Raw genomic sequence first — 12,811 nt, 5'->3', positions numbered from 1 at the left:
TCTCTGCTTACTGTTCATGATGTGGCTGAACAAAGCCACATGTGACCTGTTGTAGTGGTGATGGCAGTCCTGCTCCTCATGGGAGGTCAGACTAGAGACCACCAGGGTCCGGTCACCATTTTGAGGATTCTGCGAGCTTGAACAAATTCCTTACTTTTTGCTATTTAATTGTTTTCCTCTTGGCCTTTGCACACAGAGTGATTGGAAGAGGAGTCTCTTTGACAACAAGAAATTGAGGCTTTTGCATTTCTTTTTATTCAAAGGCAGAACAGAAAAGGCACTGTAAAATAGCTGACAGCCTGCATGGAAGGCTACTCAGTAATCTGAGTTCCAAGACCTAAATTCTGGCCCAGCCAGTCTCACAACATTGCTGAGCTATCAGACCAGCTCCTCTGACTTGCTGGTTTCATCCAGAAATGCCATCCCAGGACTTGAAATGTTTCAGGAGAAACAGCTCATTTCCATAAAAACTTTGTTTCAGTAAATCAGCAGTTCCTGCAAAAAAAGCTTTGTTGAAAGATACTCTGCCAGCTATACTTTCACGTGTTTTTGGGTTGGCTCAGAAGGAGGTAGCAGCTGGTTGGGATACTCAAAAGCTGCTGCATTTACCTGCTCTAATTGCTCATGCCAAAGGTGCTCCTAAGCCTTCCTTTGTTTTCGATGTCAGAAAAATGGGATCATCACTGAATGCTTCTCCAAACTCTATGGTGTTTTAATTGCTTGATCAGGAACTAGCACCTGGAGTCTTTGCTTTCCATGATGTGCCTTGCTGGGCAGGAATCTGTTTGACTCTGGAGTTAATCATAATTGCTTGTGATTCGAAGGAAAGTTCACATGTTCATATGAACTCTGATGCTCCTGAAATTAGTACTAAGCCACAAGAAGTAGTCATAACGACTGAAATGCTTTCTGTGCACCTCTTGCCTATGGTAGGAGACTTCAGGAGGAATATAGTGGGAGTATAAACACAATAAATACAGATTTTTTTTTAAAAAAGTGATCCTTTGGTTTGAAATGCAATGAAGTTCTTTATTCCCTGGGTTTATTGTTGCTTGTTATATAGCATGCCTGTTGGATTTTGGATGTACAAAGGCACAGGAAAGAGGAGAAGACCTGGAAAGCTGTGCTTACTTGGCTTACTCAGTTTATTCTGTTCTGTTAAATGTTTCAAGGAGATCCTTATTTTCTGTGCACTGAAGTGAAGCTTTTCCTTAAGTTCCACTGTGAGGAGGTACATTTCTTATATCTGGAACAAACTGTAACAACAACTACAAAACCCCACTGAGTTCTGATAAGCACCAAGTCCCTGTTGTAAGTAAAGCATATGTTCCAGACAAAAAAGATCACTGGAAAAGAGAGAAAAAAAACTGTGCAATAAACCAGGCAAACGCACTGGAGAGTTCAGGGAGAGCAAACCCAGATAGAAATGTTTGGAAAAGAAAATATCTGTGAAAAAGTTGGTCAGAGTTGTTAAAAGTGCCAAAAAAAAGACAAGGGAAATGAGCTGCAAAGAGCTTGAGAAATACTGCTAAGAAAGGAAACAATCATTCCCTGTAATCAAACCAGAACAGATCAAGAAGCAATTCCCCCAGGAGCTGTGTAGTATTAGGCAAAGTATTTCATATAACTTTTCATAACAATAACTAAGGAATGTAGCAAGCTCATTAAGGTTACCAGGAATAATTGCTGCCATCAGGAGACATCTGTAGCTTAATTAGCAATCCAGTTGAATGCAAGTGGATTTGGGCTCAGTTAAAAATCATTCCTCCTACAGTGAAGGGGAAGATGAAATAAATAATTCCACTACAAATGTCTTTGTACCAAAATGGTTATAGTTCTACTGCAGTGAAACTGGAGAGGTTGCTCTAAAGACCATCTCATTGTCATGAGCAAAGTGATTTCTAATTTCTTGCCTTGTGCCAGTGTTCTTTATAGCAGCATTGGGAGCTTCACTGATCTCTCTGAAACCGATACCATTTTTTTTGAGCGACATCAGCAAAAGTTCTTGGTTAACCAGTGAAATGCTTAAAATTGCAGAGGGAAGACCAAAAATACCAGTATAAACGAGGAATAGCTTGCACAGTTCACTAGTAGGGCTGATGGGGGGGATACCAGGTGCAATTTTCAGTGTTCAGTGTTGATTTCCATCACAGTGTGAACGTTACGTAGTCTCAGGACATTGACTGTTTTCCCAAGAAGAGAACTGGGAAGAAGTGTCAGCCACCCTTGCTTCTCACTCCCAGTGGGTTTGTGGCTTCTTATATGTGTACTGGGATCTGGGCATACCACATTATCAGTTTCCTTGATTTTCACAGGGTGTATAGGCCAAAAGCCTGCCTTGTTGGTCTGGTATTTCCATTTTGGAGCCAGAAGATATTCCTGGCATATTTTGTGAAAGTTTATAGGTACTGCGAGAGATGGCATTTGGACAAAGCAGCATCTACGGCTGCAGCAAGCCCCTCCCAGTGTGCACTGTAGAGCTATGGGAAGGGGAGCATCCAACACAGCTTCCCTGTAGGAGAGGGCAGTGCTCTGCTGGGACCCTGTTTCTTGGTAAGTGGGGCTGGTACGATGTTGAGCTTGCTTCTGCAGGGAGAGATTTGGACTGCCTGGCTGCTACCAGTCTGGGCTGGGAGCCTGGTTTGAACTCCTTGGGAGTGACAGGCTGGCTAGACTGAGCTGTAAATTCCACCTTTGAGGTTCAAAGGATATGGGGGACCCTATGTGTCCCCAGAGGCAGGCTCAGATGGGGAACACCGTTGTTGCTTGCTGTTTGTTATGAGCACAGTGGCAATTGGTGGACGTGTCCTACAGCTCATGCAGCTAGACCTGGGTTTGTAAGATTGTTTCAGCCACTGAAAGGAGCAATGACCAGCAAGCAGCTTGCACTGGCAGAAATGAGCTTGAAAGCTCTTGGGGCAGCTGAGAGATCTGATTGCCAGGGGGCAAATAAGTTCACTGAAGAGAGCTGTTAACTATCTTAATCTGAAGAGAGCGGAAGGGGAGGAGGCAAGGGAGGTTTTCCCAACCTGCAGTGGGGTTGGCAGTGCCTGCAGCTCCATCATCCAACTTCTCTCTGCCTCTGGAAAAGCTTCGGTGACACCTGGGAAGTCATGGCCTTCACAGCACCCCAAATTCCTGCAGAGCTGTCACTGCCATCCTGCCAGGTAAGCTTCTGACTGATCTTTACAGTGGTAGGTTGGGCATTGCTTTCCAGCATTTGTTTTCTTCCCTTTTCACTCTCAGGTAACACCCATTATTTATTTTTCTCAGTGAGTCACCTGTGTCTGCTTTTGCCTCACTTACAGCTATTTGTGGAAAAGGTGCACAGAGGCACCGCCCTGTCACCATGGGCGTGTTTTACTTCTACCTTTGATTGCTTTTCCTGTTGTTTAATGTCTGATCACTTTTGTGAGGAAAATAGTTTTATGGGGAAAATCACATCCTCTTCTGCAATACCCGTGGGTGGGCTGAAGTCTCACTGTCTCTCCAGGACTGCTGTGCTGCTGCAGCCCTACTCTGTCCCAGTCACAATGCAACAATCACCCTGCCTTTCCGACAGGCAGGAGGCTGGTAGAGGTCGGTGTCCCAGCTGGAGAAGGAGGTCCCTGGTGTTGGTTGGAGCAGTTGCTCTGTCCTGCACTGGCGAAGGCTTTGCTGGGCAAGCCCCAGTGATGTTCCCCATCTCTGCAAGCTGAGGAACATGGAGGAGCGGGAGACAGTGGGTGAGCTCTGCTCTGCCCCATCATGGGCAAGTGACAGAGTAAAGCAAGGGGAGGATTTGTAATCCCAGCCCTACAAGGTGGTGTTGGAATGGAGATCCTCAGAGCTCACACCCATCTCTGCAGCTCATCACTAATGCAGGGACATAGGCACTCCCCCTGTGCTGAAAGCTGAATATTGCTGCTGCCCCTTGTCTGTAGAGCAGATTTTCCTGCAAAATCCATCTGTCTGTGCCTGCTTGACAAAAATGCTTCCTTTGTCACTGTAGGTCACACACTCTGCAGCTCACTTTTTTCATGACCTCTGCTGATTTCATTTCTTGCTGCTTTCTTCAGCAACAACAGCAGCACAACCCTTCAAACTTTTTTTACCCCTGGGATTACTCTGAAGGGCTTTTCCACTGGTTGCGTGTGGGACCTGCTCCCTGAGCTGTTTGGGGTTTTAGCAGCCTTGTTCAGAGGTGATGGAGTTTTGGTGTTTCCACATGGGCCCCATGCATTTCTCTGCAGTTTTTATTGCTTGGAGGCTGCCAGCAACCTGCACGAGCAGGGACCATGCTGGCCTGGAATGTGCGGCCTCCCCAGTGTATTAACCAGTGCCAGATGAGCTTCTCTAGCTGTTGTGGACTAGCTTCTCATCTAGCATAAACTAGTTATTTAATCACTGTCAGCTAAACTAACAGCAGCCAGGCTTGGCTTGCAACTGAGCACGAATGTACGCATCTTTTGGAAGCACAGCTTCATCTCCATGACTGACCAAAAAACCCCCATCCTCTTCAGTAAACTTAGCTCCTGTGCAGTGATTTTGAGAAGGTGACAGACCATACCCCTGACCATCCCTGCCACACTTGGAGTTATGGCTACTGTACCTGTGGGCTGGCAGACATGCCGGACCTCTTCTCCAACAACACTGGCAAAACACTCCATTTGCCATTTGGTTTTAATTTTGACTGGATGTACAATTTGTGAAGGGAAGCTAATGCTTTCACACGTCTTCGTTAGCACGGATGTGGGGGAAGCCTATGCCTGGACCTGTTCCAGCTCTCCGAGACAGTGACATGGAAGGTGGACTGCCTTCACTGGGCTGGGCGTCAGCAGGTGCTGTAGTACAGGGCTGTCTCAGAACTAGAAATAACCTTCTCATGCCATCCTGAGGGGCTGCAGTAGTGCACCTTACAAGAACCTGCTATGATTGCTGGTTCTGATTTAGGGAGAAAAATGGTTCACTTCATTCTCTCAACACAGCCTTGTTAAATGAAAGGTGATTTGCGGCGTGGTGTAGGAAATGCTGAAGAGTGCAAACCAGATGTTGAAGATGATAAGGGACCCTTGCAGAAACATCAGAAAATGCTGTACCCTTCCCACCACTCTCCTCAGGCCTGTGATATGGTGGAACTTATTGCTCTGGTATTTGCTGTGCTCATATGAGAAAGGTGGCATCTCAGTGGTGTTCCTGCAGCTGCTTACAAGCAGGCTGGCTCATTCTGCCTCTAGCTCATCTTGTGATGGCACACCAATGGTGCAGGAAGGGGTGAATGGTACATGCAAGGGAATGGAAAATTATCTCATTGCTGCCCTGTTACCAAACCAATGTGGGAAGCCCTTGCTCCTCCTCAACTCTCCCCTGTGCTTTTCAACCACACAACTCACAGTTTGTGGCATAAATGGTTTGTGGAGCTCAGTGGCAGTTTCGTATTGATCCGCTCTTTCCAACCTGCAAGTTGATCAGTCCCTCTGTGGACAAGCAAGCAGCTGTTAACCAGAGGAGATGCCAGCCCTACTTCTGTCGGTAGAAGCCTCTGTTTAATCACAGCTCCTGTTCCTCCTTTGGTTACCTATTATTTCAGTTAGGTACCTTCCACTCCCTCCTGTCTGTTAAGGACATGAGGCATGTACCATGTGTGCCTTTGGGCTCCCACTGTTAACACTGTGTTCAGTTCATGCATTTACCAAATGACTCTGAGTACCAAGTTTCAGTTTTTCCCATCTGCATGTCTTTGGCACATACTGCACTTTCCAGGGCTTCAAGAAATCGGACCATAGGTACCTTCTGCTTACTCATGACTCAGCTGTCCAATTTTCCCACACAGTCACTGGTGAGCACAGATGCGGCTGAGTGTTTTCTCCTGACACTTTGCTATCACTTTCACCACTGCTACATCACAAGCACAACTAGTCCCCCTCTCTCCTGGCTTGCAGGGTTTTCCTATGCTTTCAGTTATAGCCTTTAAGATCATGGCTAGGTGTGGCTTGGCCTGAGCCCCCTGTGGCTTACAGGGTGGGATGCTCCTGATAGCAAGCAGAAACCTGGGGTACAAAGACCTGATGGAAATGCCCATGGGTGGATGTGATGTTTTCACTCTAGGCCTTCCTGGAGACCAGCTTGTAACCAGGGAGGAACTAGGAAAGTGATCACGGAAGTATTCCATGCTATTCTTTTAAGTAACTTGAGGTATAAATAAAGCCAGCAGGAGGGACTTTGCTCTCTTCCTTTCCGGCGAGGTTCGAGAACGGCGGGTCCCTGTCTCGGTCTGGCTTATCTGGAGCTGAGGCCTGCAGTGACTGCTGTTATCTGCCACGTGTGAGGGGAGAGTGCTGGGCGGTGTCTAGCCATCCTGCTTGTTCAAAGGGAAGTGGTGAGATTTTGCTAATTTACCTTCAGTTGGCTGGTTGACTTGTTTGGTCTTTATCCCTTTTTGTCCTTTTCCCTTCTCCCTCCCCCTCTTCCCTTTTTGGGGAGCTGTTTGGGATTTCTGGAGTTGTGGCGTATAGTATTCTCATTGTATATATCTGTCTCATATGTAAAATATATATATATATTTTTGCTATAGCTTTGGCTGCTTAAGTCGGTTTTTCTTCTCTTCCCTCTCTGGGAAGCAGGTCCTTGTTGTCGAGTTTTGGGGACTTGGCGGGAAGCCAGCTCGAAACTTGCACAGTGGACATCCTGTAGGGGCTGAGCTCACAGTGACACAAGCTTTTCCTGTCTATAAGTATTTCTACCTTCTGAGTGAGATTCACAGGCAAGATTATGAGTTTCTCTTGCAATAGCTGAGCTTCATGACCCAGTTTGATACCCTACAGCAATGTGCAACTTTTGGAAACCCTCAACTCACAAAATCATTGAGAGGTATCTGTGCATTTTAGAGATGGCCTGCACATTCACTGGCTGGTGGAGGATTTGTTTGTTGTTGTTTTTCTTAAGAAAGGAATCTTTTTGTTCATTGAAAGGTTTTTAATAATTTATCAGTTTAAGGACTGATAAATTATAATCAGGCAATTAGTTGAGGACCAAATAATGGCTTATGCAAATGCTTCAAAATCCTCAAGTGAAATATAAAGGATTTGTTAACTCTTTTTTATTCATTTCCTTAGTAAAATGTAAGTCTGGGAACATCGTCCAGAACACTTATATGACTGAAGCTCAGTAAGCTGCAGGTTTGGTTTTGGTTGCACAACCTCATGTGCTGTTCCCAAGACAGAGAAACCTGAAATCTAATTAAGACAGTATTATTCTTTCTGAAGAGCTGATTTGAGGGATGAGCTGAAGGCTCTACAGAGCCTTCATTCTGTCCCTTCTCCTGCTTCCTCTTGTCAAAGTAGCCCTTTGTCAGTTGACCAGCCCCATCAGTGAACCTGTTAAGAAGTTCAGCTGTCTTGACCAAAGCCTCACTGATATTTCACATAGAAAGAGTTTGTTAGAGACGTCCTCAAGAAACTGATATTGAGCTCTATAAATAGAAAACAGATGGCTCCAGTTTCAAGTGGTTAACTGCTTTTTAACTAGTACAGTAACTAATGTTCTCATATACCTAGAAAAACATTACAGTTTTATCTTTGCAAAGATCAAAAGAACAACTTTGAAGGACTTGCCAGGCGCATACAGCCATGTGTTTTAATAGATGACAGATGTAATGTATCCTTACAGTAATGGAACTGACTTGCTGATTTCAAATTTCCCCCTGTATTCCTGCAGTGAATAATGCCTAATGACTGCTCTGGTTGTGGTTTTTTTTTAATTTTATTACTACTACTGTGGACCTAGTGTTGCCTCAAACATAATGCAGATATTAAGAGAAGTCTGCAAGTCTCTAAGAGAGAGTCTGGTAAGGAAGTATTTCATGAGAGGAAAGAGTAGGAAGTCTCTGGAGCTGTCCAGGTCTCCTCAAATGTCTGTGTCAGTGTCCACCACTGTTTAGATCAGTCTGCTTACTCATGAGTGTCTGTTTTAATTTCCAAAAAAATACAGGGAGAAGACAAACCATAGCATGCCTGACAGAGATTTGCACAAGTGGGCTCTGCGCTACAATGTGGTCTCTCAGACAGGTTGTATTTATGATGTCTGAGATGACTGAGCCCACGGGAACCACAATGCTGCCTAGCAGCAGGTGGAAATGTTGTGTGCCAGCTAGTGCACACTCCAAAAACTAGCCTCAGTAGTACAATTTATTCCGAAAACTGTTTTCCAGTTGTACAATTTATTCTCACAAACTGGAATAAACCTTTCAAAGTCCACACTGTTTTAGAGTTACAGTTGAGTTAAGGCTTACTCCTATGCAAGTTGCTGACTTTGCTGAGTTTGCCTGCACAACAGCTGCTTCTGCTTTCCACAAGCACTAAACACTGGTTTACAGTCTGTATCTCTTCACTGCCTTGCTGCTCTGCTCTGTAAGTCAAATCCAATGCTAATGGAGGGGAATGCTGCTGTGTGTGCCATGACTCTTGGCCCCTTTTATCTTACTGAAACTTGGCTTCCCAGGATATGGGCTTCTATTTTGTTTCCTGGTTTGTGTGTTACGTGAATGGTTGTTTTTAGGAAGTCTAACCTTTTACTTAACTTTATTGAAAAGCATATTTTTGGCAGTGGAGAGGGAAATGTAAGCACAGTTAGGAAATCTCTGGATCCAGTAATGATACCCTTCCTCTGCATTCCCCACCAAAACAGGCTAGAGCTGAGTTTCTAGGAGCCCTGTGTATGAAGCTGAATGACAATGTCACTACCAAAAATTGTGCAAAAAATCTGTGGCAGGGATATTTTCCTTGAATTTCATCTTACCCATTAGACCTTAATGTATCTCCCACAACAAAGAGAGAAGGAAAGAATGTCAGCTTTCTTTTTGTAGGTAGATGTATGGTATGGTAGACATCAGCGACATCAGCAACAGCAGTGGCATTCATAATGTGCTTTAAGAAGAATTAGACAACACAGTCCTATGCAGTCACAACCAAGACAGAGACTTGGGCAAAATTTGGGATCCTGCTGCCCCTTCAGACATGTGAGTGTTTAGCATTTAATTTTTGGGTGTTCTGTATACAACTGACACTGATATCTGGATGCCCTAGGGTTTGGATACCACAATTCCTGTTGGACCTCTATGTCTGCTTCTGAGTATGCTCAGGATGTCTCAGCACAGCTGATACCAACTATCTCTGACAGTGTCCTGTGGTTAAACTCTTGTTCATATCTTCTCTGCCCACCTTTTCTACACAGCTTAATCCATTTCCTAATCACCTGGCTCCTGCAGAAAGCTTGTCCAGAAGCAGCATCTCATTTTGGTTTCTATCTCAGCTGTAGGAGCATTTACAGAGATTTAGGAAGCCCTTGGGTTAAAAAAAAAAATCCCCTCTGCTATGAAAATGGAGCAGTCATGGTGTATCTGCCTCAAAATTCTGTATGTGTCCTGCTTATTGTAGGAAAAGGAGCAATGGCAACAGCTTGTCTTGGCGATTTCCCTCTGTCACAGCCCTCTTGGACAGAAGGTTACGGCTCTCTGGAGCCAGGCAAAGCCAGTGTCTCTGTACGGAGGAGCAGACTCATTGTGCCGCCCACCGAATGTGCAGAGCAGATTAGATGCATGTGACTGTAGGGATCGAGCTCTCAGCTGCTTTCCCACTGGTGAGGATGGGGATCTAGGTGATCTTGTTGCCTCTCATCTGCCCCATTTTCTGACTTTCTGCTCTGGAGGAGAGGAAATAGAACAAGGAGGGTGCAAACCCTGCTGCAGACAGATGACCCTGAAGCTTTGGCTATCTGATTTCCCCTTTAAAATGCACTAAGGGTTCATCTAATTGCAGAGTAAATACACCACTAAAGGCACAGCTTTATCTACAAAGTTGTTTTCTTGCACACCAGAAGTTATAGGGAAAAGCAAGTGTGGGAGGGGAAGGAAAACCTCTGACTGAACTCTGGAGTGGGAAGTGCAAGACTTTAAGGACAAAACAGGACAGAGACAGCTCTGAGGCATGGTAGTGAGCCTCTCATTTCCCCATGCCTTCAGGGCAGCTGGGCTAGGCCTTTTGCTCCACCTTCGAATTCCAAAGGATTGTGCAACCATTGGTTGCACCAGGCCAGCAACTTCCCCATCCCTGCCTTCCCTGCTGGAGGTGTCCTTCACTTCTGACAGGTTCCCAGGGAGGTTTTACTCTTCTTTAGATGGCAAGAATCTGATCTGACTAACGCTGTCCTTCGGAAGACAAAGGAAGATCTAATAGTCATTGCCCATTTCTTTATTTATTTTGGGTATTTCCTGGTTTCAGTGTTGAACAATATTTACCAAAGACGAGCAGCCAAAGTAAACCACAGGAATGAAAAATTGCAAATGAAAGAGCCAGCCGCACGGCACAGTTGATCCCTTGCCTCCGAGTGCTTCAGTCCTTTCGGATTAGGTGCTCATTTGGTGTTCTCCTGCAGGTAGGCTTATAAGGAATCACCTTGGGACAAACATGCCTCTATAGGCAGCCACCAGCAGAAAGCTGAGGCAGGTCTGGAAAGACTCTCTAACAAGAGGAGGGATTAATGTGCCTGCTTGTTAACTTTGGCAGTGTGTGTAGTCGTTGTGCCAGCAGTTAGGGAGAGCAATTGGAGAAGGATTATTTTATGACTGGTGGCGTTCCTGGGGGATGGGGGGGACCATGGGGCTGGGGGCCTTCCTACAAGGAGTAAAAAGCAGAGCAGAGCACAAAGCGATGCCTTCATGGACGGCAGGCTGTTTAGACGCAAGGAGCCAAAACAGATGGAAATGTTCCCTGGCTCCTTAATCCAGTTGCAGACCTGACTCACCCAGACTGAGTTACTGGTATCAATGTTGTCCTGTTACTTGGTGAGAAGTTATGAGCTCACAGGTTTCTTGTCCAGCAAACCAGCTTGTCGGCTCCTTGCTGAGTTCCCCCCTGAAAAGGAAAGGGCTGCCCAGCCTGGATACAGGATTTCTCCACCTGCAGAAACAGAGAACAAGCCAAACTCATTCACAGGCTGTGTTTCATCATGACAAATGTGAGAAATACTTATTTTACAGAAAAGTTTAGACCTCTGAACAGTAGGGGAGGAGAGTCCGGCCAGCCTTCACTTCATCCATCCCTTCTCCCATTACTCATTGCATTTTTGTTAGTGACTCTCGAAAGACTCTATTCAGCTGGAAGGCTTTGCAAATATCAGAGAGGACACCATCAGATGGAAGCATGGAGACACCGGAGAGATGACCAAGAAAGATTCCTCTCAACAGCGGATTATGCATCTCAGTATGCTTTGCTTGGGCTTTTGGTGCTGGATGTTAGCTGGGAACAAAGAGTTCAAGGATTCAAACACAGAGAAATAAAGTACTCTGAAGGCTGATTTTAATGGAAATTTGTTGAAACTATTAATCATGGAACATACAGGAAATTAATGTCAAATGATGTCATAAAAATAGCACATGAAAGAAGTGCAAACGTAACATAATTTCTATAAATAGAAAAGAATATTTATGCTGACACTTGTGTAAGTTATAAGATGAAAACAAACCAGGTGGCCAGTCTGTTGGGTAAAAGTTCTTAAACACTGGATAATAAGACCCAAAGAAACAAAGATCTTCTTGTGTTCACAGGTGCAAACTTCATGGTGTTAAGTGTTGAAGGAATATGGCCTGAACTGATCAAAGGTAAGAGGATGCATCTAATCTGTTGCTCTTTCTCATAGTAGAGCAGATGTAAGGTAGACAAATTCTATTACCCTATGGTTATCTCTGAACCAACTTATTCTTGTCCTGTAGTTGCAGCTATGGAGATGGAAGTTGGTTATTTTTACTGTTTTTTTACTTATATTTTCTTTGATTCCTCTTCCTTTGACAACTTTTCTGTCCAAAAGCTATGAACTGCAGAGCAAATTACTTGAAAGCATGCATCCTACACTTATTAGAGATCTACAAAAGTCTTTTTAGTATTACTACAACCCTCTGTTTGAATCTTCATGTAAGTTTCTTGCTTGGTCTCAAGTGAAGAGCAGGATTTTTTTGGTTTTTCTGTTGCCCTGCACTTGTAATTATCTATTGCACCAGGGGTTTAGTCTCTGCTGGAGTTCCTAAGTCCTGCTAAAAGGCTTACAACATCAGCAGTGTTTCTGGCCCATCACTGTTGAAGTAATGGGAGATTTCTAGAAAAGGACTGTTCCCTCTCAAGTCCGTGCCTTGCTGCCCAGCCTGTGGTCTCTTTCCTCAATCGTACACCATGACCAGCCAGAAACCGCTGGGTTGAAACAAAACCTGAAGAAAGCAAAGCAAAGCATTTCCCATCACAGCTGTTGTCTGAATCCACCCCTGTGGGTCAGCGTGGGACAGCATGCTCAGCTGTGATGGGGTTTGCCACAGCCATCTCCTGGCCATCCCGGCCATACCTGCATTGCTGCAGCACAGCCATGCTCTTCGTGGCACATCCAGGTAACTCACTTGGGATGTTAGAGAGGAATTAAACTCAGAGTTGAAAATAGTAGAAAACACCTTGGTTTTGAGGTTGATCCCCTGGTATGGTGTGTTTCTTTCTGTAGGTACTGTGCTAAAGACAAAAAGCCGTCTTGCAGCCCAGGCACAAATTACATGGCCTTTTCTGAATCTGTCATTACTAAGCTGGTACTGTTATACTCAAGAAAACCTACAGAAGAGCAAGGAATGCAATCTGAGGATAATTTAGGAGGAATGATTAAAATAGCTGAGTGTGTGCTTGTAAATCAGCTTGGAATGTCTGTTTCCAATCATGTTCAAATTCAGAAAGTTAGAGAATGGTCAGATATTGGAAATATCTTATTATTTGAAGATGGTTTAGTGGCCTACCAGGGACCACAT

The sequence above is a fragment of the Manacus vitellinus genome, unplaced genomic scaffold (assembly GCF_001715985.3).
Source record: "Manacus vitellinus isolate BGI_N305 unplaced genomic scaffold, ASM171598v3 scaffold_0_pilon, whole genome shotgun sequence".
NCBI classification, from domain to species: domain Eukaryota; kingdom Metazoa; phylum Chordata; class Aves; order Passeriformes; family Pipridae; genus Manacus; species Manacus vitellinus.
This window is presented reverse-complemented; position numbering follows the sequence as displayed.